Genomic DNA, 8,637 nt, shown 5'->3' on the forward strand with positions numbered 1-8,637 from the left:
AGGTTTTATTTCATACTAGAAAATCCTCATCACTTTGAAGGAGTCTCTGATTATCTTTGACTCCTTTCATTTGTTTGCTTATTTGTTTCTCATTTTACTTGTGTTTGCTGCATTTATGGTCACTGCACAAATAATTACTGACAAACAGAAATAATTGTGGTAAACAGTCAACTTGAAATTTATTATGCTCTAAATATGCATAAAATTTTGATCTTTTGCATGTACTAATTTATTTCTTAAGCAGCCTCTTTAAATATAAGTCAGCACACTAAAACTATTCGTAGAGAAAAGTTATAAAAGGTTATTCCCTTCAGCTTACCCTAAAGAATCAGGATAGTAAGAGGAAGGTAAAGGGAAGGTGGAAGTCCTTATCAAGGTGACATTGACATAAAGACAATTAATTCATGAGGAGTTAATCAGTGAGTTCTCTGATAACCTAGTGCTCAAAAATAAGCCAACTTTTTTTTTAATTTTTGAGTTTTTTTTTTATTGTAATCTCAGCAATGCTCAGGGGTTACTTCGGAGTACCATCACCCGTAACTATCTGGTGGTTGTCTGGGGACCATACGGGATGCCAAGAATTGAATATAGGTAGGCTACATGCAAGGCAAGTGCCTTCCATCTGTACTATCTCAGGCCCCTTGAGTTTATTTAAAGACTGAAATTCTGAGAATAAGAAGCTGCCTTTATTGACAAGTAACAGAAATCCTAGTTAGAAGAAAGAAGCAAGACAAAAGCCTAAGAAAGAATGTACCTAAATCATTATACAGATTCAATGTAATCAAGGCTCTTCAAAATCCCAGTGATGGTCTTCAAGAATTTAGTACAAACTCTACTAAAATATATTAATTTAAAATGGAATCGGGAAATACCCAAACTATCCAAAACAATTATGAAAATAAAAAGGATGGATTTTAGTTCCAACTTTAAATTAAGTTTATAGTAATCAAAACTGTGTGGTACCAAAAATAAAGATAAACTTTAAGATCAATAAAAGAGGGGCTGGAGAGGTGGCGCTAGAGGTAAGGTGTCTGCCTTGCAAGCACTAGCCAAGGAAGGACTGCAGTTCAATCCCCTAGTATCCCATATGGTCCCCCCAAGCCAGGGCCAATTTCTGAGTGCTTGGCCAGGAGTAAACCCTGAGCATCAAATGGGTGTGGCCCAAAAAAAAGATCAATAAAAGAATTAAGAGCCCTCTCAATGTGACCCCCAACTGAGATTCTAGAATAAATATTTTTTTTCTAAAAGATGCTGTTCTGTGTCATACAGCATCTCTGAGTTCTAGCTATTAGATAACAAACACAACTGTTATGACAATCAAAAAAATCTTCGGACATTTTAAAATGCCTTTGATGAGTGGGCAGCAGCATTGCCCTCATTTCTTACAATGAATTTGGTCGAAACTCATCATACAATACTCCTAACTGCTGGAGCATTTTGACCTCAGTCTTTAATAGAGGTGTCAGGTGATATATACCCCACAGCTTCCAAGACAGAAATGACAAAAATGACACATTCAGGACGCATCATTCCTGTCTCCCAATCCAGGGCTTTTCTCAGAAGGTTTATAATGGACACCCTTGAAAAACAGAAAGAACTGATGTACATTTGATTAGCTCAGAAAGGAGCCAAAGAAAAGGGATCCGATTCAGAAATACTCCTAAAAATTATTTAGCCATGGGGAAATTATGAAGAGGACTTTGGACACAGATGTGGGAAGAGAATGGGGACTAAGAGAAGGCCTGTTGGAATTCAGTGACATTCCTGAAAGGTTGGCTCCTGTGCTGACTACTCCCACACATAATTCTTGCCAGGTCTTTCCGGGAAGTAGGTCCTCTAGGCCTAAGAGTGGCCAGAAATTTCAACATGTCCTCAGATAAAACCCTCATCTTCCTCCAGGCTACTTCTCACACATCCTTCTCTTAACCTCATAGCCTCAGATTCTAACATCTCAGTTTCCCAAATGACCTGCTGTGTGTGATTCTGTCTTTAGCTTCTCAGGTGACCCATTTCCTGGATGCTCTCACAGCCTAAAGTCACATTCCTCCTGGGCAACTCTGAAGGCTAAGAGAACACAAGATTGGAGGAGGAGATGAACACAGAGCCAAGGTTTTTTCCCTCCTTCTGGCTTGAAAAGCAGCTGGTTTCTCACCACTAATAAGATGCTAAATGTGCGTTAAAGAAAAAACATTGGTAACATCAAAACAATCACAATGATTTTTTTATTTAATTTTTTAGAATTCTGAGTTGAAAACTCTAAAAGGAAATAGATTATTGAAAAACATTGCCCAGGAGCCACTAGTTGGCTTTTCCCAAGAATAATGAGGAATGTGCATAACTGTGCTTTTAATGAGCTGTCCCATGCAAGAATCCTGCTGCTTTCCTGGAATTCTGAAGCCAAATTCTGCATCTTAGACTTAGACCAATTTGGGGGGCCTGGAATCTTCTTCCAGTGTTTCTTTATCAACCAGGTGGGTCAATGCAAGGGCCCAAGGTTGAGGTGCTCTTCAACACTGTGGTGCTAGGATTACTAAAGTTACCCCAGCTGTGTTCAAGGACCTATGCTATTTTTTGAGTTCCAGACTTAAGCCTGTTTCTTTAAAATCTCGTTGCTAACAGATTTCTTCAAACCACTGTTGCTAGGCCAAATTCAATGATAGCCAGCATTGGTGAAAATATGACTAGACCAATTGACATAAAACAAGAAGTCTGTATTTTCCTTCCTTAATCAGGTACTAATTCTTTCAGAGACTTTCCTTAATAACTATAGTTAAATCCTACTGAATGTTTCTTGTGAATCATCTTTTAAACTAAGCCCTTGACATGCATTATCTTGTCATCACATAAAGCAAAACTCTAATCCCCCAATACAATATAAGATACATTCGATATCCCCTTAAATTTTAGGTATTTAAATTATAACCTCAAAAAACTTTATAACCTCAGATGTGACCATGTTGAAAAGTGGGGATTCAGAGAAATGATTAGATCATGAGAGTGGAGTCTCCTAGGATGAGATTAGTGCCCATATAAGAGGGATCCCTAAGGGTCAGAATTATAGTACAGAGATTAAGATGCTTGTCTTGATGTATCCAACTAAGGTTTGATGCCCAGGCTTGATCTCCCGAGGATTGCCAGTCATTTCCAATACCATGGGTCCAGTAGCACCACATTCTTATGCCCTTTATTGGACAGCTCACAGATTAGGCAAGAATCACCACCAGGAGAAACCCCTCAGCCTCTTAAGAGACATGTGGGAGATGAAAAATCAATTAAATTTAAAATAGATCCCTAGGGGCCGGAGAGACAGCACAGTGGCGTTTGCCTTGCAAGCAGCCGATCCCAGGACCTAAGGTGGTTAGTTCGAATCCCGGTGTCCCATGTGGTCCCCCGTGCCTGCCAGGAGCGATTTCTGAGCAAATAGCCAGGAGTAACTCCTGTGCGCAGCCGGGTGTGGCCCAAAAACCAAAAAAAAAAAAAAAAAAAAAAAAAAAAGAAACTAAAATAGATCCCTAAAAACATGCTCACCTTTTCCACTGCATGAGGAAATAAGAAGACAATGACAGTCTGCACCGCATCAAAGGGCCTTCATAGGGCCGGAGCAGTTGGTCATTTGCCTTGCTCGCAGCTAACCTAGGACCGACGGTGGTTCGATCCCCTGGCGTCCATATGGCTTGGGGGCAAGCCAGGAACGATTTCTGAACCCAATGCAGGAGTAACCCCAGAGCGTCACCAGGTGTGACCCAAAAACAAACAAACAAAAAAGTGAGGCCTTCATAGAGCAAGGCCTTATTGATACCTGAGCATAGACTCTTCTAACCCTCAGAAATTAAGTTTTGTCACATATAAGCCCTCTAGTCTTGAGATTTCATGTTATAGGTCTCCCAAGCACACATTATAACAACAACAAAAGGAGGCAAAGAGCCTTAGCAGAATATGATGGAGATGGGAATGAAATCGGGAAGAGAACTCTGGAGCCCATCTAACCATTGTGCGGTCTGGTCCCCGCTTTGCCCCTCTTCTGGCTGCACTTCCTGACATGTCAAAGAGAATGGAGGCAAACGGGTATGAGGGCAATACCACAAAAACTGGCCTTCTCCTTGCACCAAGGGCCAGGCTCAAAAGCTAACCCCACAGATGCTTTCTTGCCAGTCAAATCTTGCCAAACACCAAGCAATTTTGTGCTTCAGACTCACAAGGCAACAAGCCTAGTGAGATAATCTACAATTTTGCTTTTAAAAGGGCTGGATCAGGAGCAGAAGAGGTTTGCTCTCCCTAAATATCCCACAGAGTGATCCAACCTCATGGGAATTTTCCCAATTTGAATGATTCTTTTTGAAATAGGAATGTAAAACTACCTTCAGTTTGCTCTTTTGCCAGGCCAAAATTACTTCCTTTCTATAAACACTCTAAAAATATTGACTGTCTGACCCATAACCAAGTTAGTGTTTGCTTTAATTTATGATGTTCCAAGTTGAAAGAGTACTGAAGTCACAGACATAAAATCTGACTTTGACAAATCCTGGCAGTTTGGACTTGAGTTACTCATTTCATTGGCCAGGCCTTAGCAGCTCTGTCTGCAAATAGTAAAGATGGCGCCTGAATACACAAAAGTCTGTGTGGCATGAATGTGAAATACAGGACTCAGAATTAGCCTTGGGTTTGGTTCTCAACTTTATATTTATAAGGTGTTTGTTTAATTATTTTTTAACATCTACTCATCTCAATATTCTCATTTTAAAAATAAGGGCTAGAAAAACAGTATAGGAGTTAAGGGGGTTGTACCCCATGGCATTAGTTCAAATCCAGCACTGTACATGATACCCCTAATTCCTCCAGGGGTCACTCCTGAGCACAAACCCAGAAAAAGTTCCTGCATATCATGGGAATGACCCAATTATCTGACAATATATGATCAATCTCTGGGAGGCATCATAAATAAGATGTTCATGTAAATCTCTGAGGTAGTGTCTAAGATAAAGTCTAAACTAAAGGTAAGGAAAAAAAGAACCACCACAAAAGAACAGTGGTGGAGAGTCTCGGGCACTTGATAATTGTGATAAAGATGCAATGACTATGATAACAAACCATAAATGTTAATACTATCATAACCATGAGGCCTAAGATATAAGCAAATGTCTTAAATAAAAAACTTCATATGACATTTTTTGGTTTTTGCTTTTGTTTGGGACCAAGCCTGACTATGACAGCTTACTTCTGTCTTGAGTTCAGGAATCACACCTGAGGGTGCAGAGGCAGGGAAGATGTCTCAATGGAAATACTGGGAACTGAACCCAAGTCACCCATTTGCCAGGCAAGAACCTTATACAGTCTCTATCCTCTCTATACTCTATACTCTCCATCTAGCCTCCTGGAGATTTAATTAAATATTAAATTAATTCAATACAAAATTAGAACCATTAAGCAAAAATAATGTTTTTGTAAACATCATTGATGTGCCAAAATTATTGCAAAGATACAGTAAATTGGCACATAGAAACATGACTTAAAATTGCAAAGTTCTATAGAAATACTATTTTCTATCAATTTATTTTTACTCTCAAGTTCTACCATTCTCAATATTACACTAATATCTTTGAAATTATTAAATATTTGGTTTATTTTCAAGAATAAAAGTAAGGTAACTTTTGATTTCCTTTGCTATTATTGCTGAAATTTACCTAATAATCTTCAAAAAGAGAAGTACATTTAGTTCTTTCATTTTAATCATTTTAATTCTGTTCCTGTACACTCTTCTATTCTTGGATTTAAATTTCTTTTTTGTTTTGTTTTGGGGCCACACCCAGTGACACTCAGGGGTTACTCCTGGCTAGGCACTCAGAAATCGCTCCTGGCTTGGGGGACCATATGGGACACCAGAGGATTGAATTGCAGTTTATCTTAAGTTAGTGTGTGCAAGGAAAATGCCTTACTACTTGTGCCACCGCTCTGACCCACCTCTTCTATTCTTTGTCATTGCAATAGCTCGGACAATAGTCTAACACCTAACTTGTGCAACACACTAAGAAAAGTGATCAAAATGGGATGGTCAACATGTAGTTTTAATTTTTTTGTTTGTTTGTTTTTCTTTAGGGGTCACATCGAAGATGATCAAGGGTTACTCTGAGCTCTGAACTCAGGCAGACTGGAGGAGACCATATGGGATGCCAGGGAATGGACTTGGGTGGGCTGTGTGCGAGGCAAACACCTTGCCCACTCACTGTGCTATTGTTCTGACCCAAATTTAATATTATTGCGAGTCACCACAGACAATAAGAAATCAAAGAGACTTTTTTATAGAAGTATATAAAGAGGAAACCATTAGAGCCATAACCTCTAGAACCATCTTGTTTCAAATCCCTAATTCACTAGTGACTGAATCTACTTCCTTCTAAATAGATATTTAGGACCCTGCCTGATTAATGAACATATTCTGTTCCTTTCTCATAGATCAAAATGCTGAAACACATAAAAACGCTTTCTCTTTTCTCTCTTCCACACAACTCTGTTGTGAATTTCAAGGTATATTAAAAATTCATAATTTTTTTCATGCCTTCTGTATTTTTCCATTGAGTTACATAATAGATTCTGACCTTATTCCCTCTGTCTCTTAAGTTTTTTGATTATTTTTTCTTTTATGGTTTAATACATGACTACATGGAATAGCCTTTGGGGCACAAATCATTATTTGTCTTATTGCCATGGTGTTTATCATTCCTTCACAAACACTCCCAATAACATTGTCTGTGCCAGAGAAGCTTAGTGCTTCTGCCTCTCAAGGCCTTCTCCATATTTTTTGTAATTTATGTAATTTTTTAATTTAATTAAATGTATTTGTATATCAATGTATATATTGTATAATTTTCACAGATGTTTATTCATATCTCTTCAAAAGTAAGTCATAACACCAGCCCCATCTCTAATGTACTTGTGTCCCTCTACCACCAACCATTGACCCTCCATTTGGCCCCTCCTTTGTGCTCACTAGACCCTCCCTCTCTAAGAACCTTAGATCTGTGATCTGAATTCAGTGATTGATTTTTTTCTGTTCCCTTGTTTTGTTTATTTACATACCATATATGAGTAAGATCACAGAGTATTTGTCTTTTCAGCAATGAAGTATTTGTCTTTTTAGCAATGAAGCCCTCAATTTCCATCCATGTTATAGCCAAAAAGCAGTATTTTATCATTTCTAATTTTCTAATAACTTGTGACTTTAAAAATATTGAAATAGTATTTTATAGGATATATATACTTCTACTTCTTTATTCACTACTCTATCATTGAGCACTTTAGCTACCTCCAGATCTTACCTATTGTAAGTGCATTAGAGCTTGGACAAAATTTAAAAAAACATTGGATTGGGACTAGAAAGATAGCATGGAGCAAAGGCATTTGCCTTACGTGCAGAAGGTTGGTGGTTCAAATCCTGACATCCCATATGGTCCTCTGAGCCTGCCAGGAATGATTTCTGAGCATAGAGCTAGGAGTAACCCCTGAGCACTGCCAGGTGTGACTCAAAAACCAAAAATCAAAAACCACAAAAAAATACATATATATGGATTAAAAAATGTCTCTTTTATCCAATATTTTCTTTATCTTCATGAAGTTGGACACAACTATTAAATTTAAAACCTTTAAGCAAAAACCTTTAAACAAAAACTAAACATAGGTTCACATCCAGTAAAATGTGGTTTCTAAAACAATTTAGACTTGCCACAAAATAAACATGACAGAAAATTAATAAACTTATATTTTTATTTTACCAGTACTTTATTTTTACTAAGTTTCATATCATTCATCATTAATGTCTCCTGAAATGATCTTCATCTCTTTACTAAGAAATGAAAACTACAGTATTTTAATGGTTAATTCAACAATTTCCTATTATCTACATAGGAAAATAATCCACTAAAAATTTCCCTACACATTCCATTAATCTTTGGCAGCCAATTTAATATGATAATATAAATGGGTTTTCTTAGATGCAGGGCAATCTTCACTTCTTTCAAAGTTTTTGCTTATTATTTCTAATTATTCCTAATGCTTTGGTTTTCTAAAGGAACTAATGTAAAACCTATATGCTATGAAATTTTGGGATGCTTAAAAAATAAACATAATAAGTATTTGTTTAAATAGTTAATTGTTAAATATAATAAATATTAATACTCATGGTAAGTAAGAAATAGCTCTTCACAAATTATCATATTGTATATGAACAGAGGTCTAACGTATTACATGCAAAGTTTTGTCTTTGCAGGTAGAAGTTATAATGATTATTGTAGGGCCCAAAAGGAAGTAACAAACATTTTTGCCTATATTAGGAAAACTTCTTTGGTATGTAAAGCAGTTTTACTAGCACTGTTCAAATGTCTAGTTCACCTTAAAAATTGTAAAGCAATATGCCCAGAAATGCCACAGGAATATACAGCATACTGTAAGAATTATATCCAGTCATTTGGATGTCAAGAATCACACATCGTTATCACAGAGAACTGCAAGAAATTTACTTAAATTGGAAAAAGATACAAAATCCTCATCACCACAGGTACCGCAACAATCTGCAAATTGAAAGCTACGTTTGCCAGACATGCATTTCCTCCAAGAATCATTTCACTGACAATAGATTGTCTTCTC

This window comes from Suncus etruscus, chromosome 2 (assembly GCF_024139225.1).
Source record: "Suncus etruscus isolate mSunEtr1 chromosome 2, mSunEtr1.pri.cur, whole genome shotgun sequence".
Lineage (NCBI taxonomy): Eukaryota > Metazoa > Chordata > Mammalia > Eulipotyphla > Soricidae > Suncus > Suncus etruscus.